The sequence below is a fragment of the Coregonus lavaretus genome (assembly GCF_964263955.1).
Source record: "Coregonus lavaretus genome assembly, contig: HAP1_SCAFFOLD_1482, whole genome shotgun sequence".
NCBI classification, from domain to species: Eukaryota; Metazoa; Chordata; class Actinopteri; order Salmoniformes; family Salmonidae; genus Coregonus; species Coregonus lavaretus.
In genome coordinates, this window is record NW_028161393.1 from 16,822 (window position 1) to 17,971 (window position 1,150).

Sequence of the window (1,150 nt, forward strand, 5' to 3'; positions counted from 1 at the left end):
CCGGCTGCAACAGAGGAGGTGCCAGGAAAAGCAGCGGGAAGAGAGGAGGACGGGCAGAGGACGGCAGGAAAAGGACAGGAAGGAGAGGCGGGAACGGCGACGGAGACAGAGGGGAGAGTGGGAGAGGAGGTGCCAGAGACGGAGCAGCGAGAGGAGGTCGGTGAGGTGCCGGCCCCAGCCCTGGAAGGAGAGGAGAAGGGGGGAGGGGCGATGCCGGAGGGGGGGAGTAGGGAGAGAGCGAGAAGTATATAGGGTGGATCCGTGCTTTATATGTCGGAGCAGGGTGCCGGGTGAACGTAAACGGTCACATGGGTGACGTGTTTGACCTTGAGTCTGGGGTCAGGCAGGGGTGCCCGCTCTCGGCACTCCTCTTCGTTCTGTACATGGAGCCTCTGGGGGCTGCCATTAGGGCAGACACAGGGGTGGAGGGCATGCTTATCCCTGGAAGCGGTGGGCTGCATGTTAAGATGACCCAGTACGCAGACGACACTTCCTTGTTGCTATGCAAGGACTCGTGCCTGACTAGGTCCCTTGCCATCATAGGGGAATTCACCCGAGCGTCGGGAGCGGTCCTCAATCACGCTAAGTCATCCGTTAAGTATTTCGGAAGATGGCGTGGGAGGACGGATGTGCCTGGGGGGTTATCTCTCTGTAGTGGGGCCCTGAAGATTCTCGGGGTCCTTTTTGAGACCTCTGGCTCAGCGACGCTGAACTGGAACAGATGCATCGCAGTGGTGCAGAGGAAGGTGGGGATGTGGAGGGCTAGGTCATTGTCTTTTATAGGCAAGGTCCTGGTCCTCAAGGTGGATGTGTTGCCATCACTATTGTATATGGCATACGTCTACCCATTGCCAGAGAGTCTGAGAGTGCCTCTAGTGAGGCTGGTGTTCCAGTTCATGTGGGGTGGCAGGCAAGAGTATGTCGCGAGGGTACGCATGCTCTGTCCCATCGGGGAGGGAGGTAGGGGGGTACCACATTTCCCCCTCAAGCTGGATTCAATTTTTGTTTCATATTTGTTGACTGAGCTGGCTCATCCGGTAATACACCCGTCTGGTTACCTCCTGCGGGTGTTCTTCTCTTACCAGGCGAGAAGCGTAATGGTGTGGACTAACACGGGTCCTCGGGCGGAACAGCTGCCGTGGCACTTTGG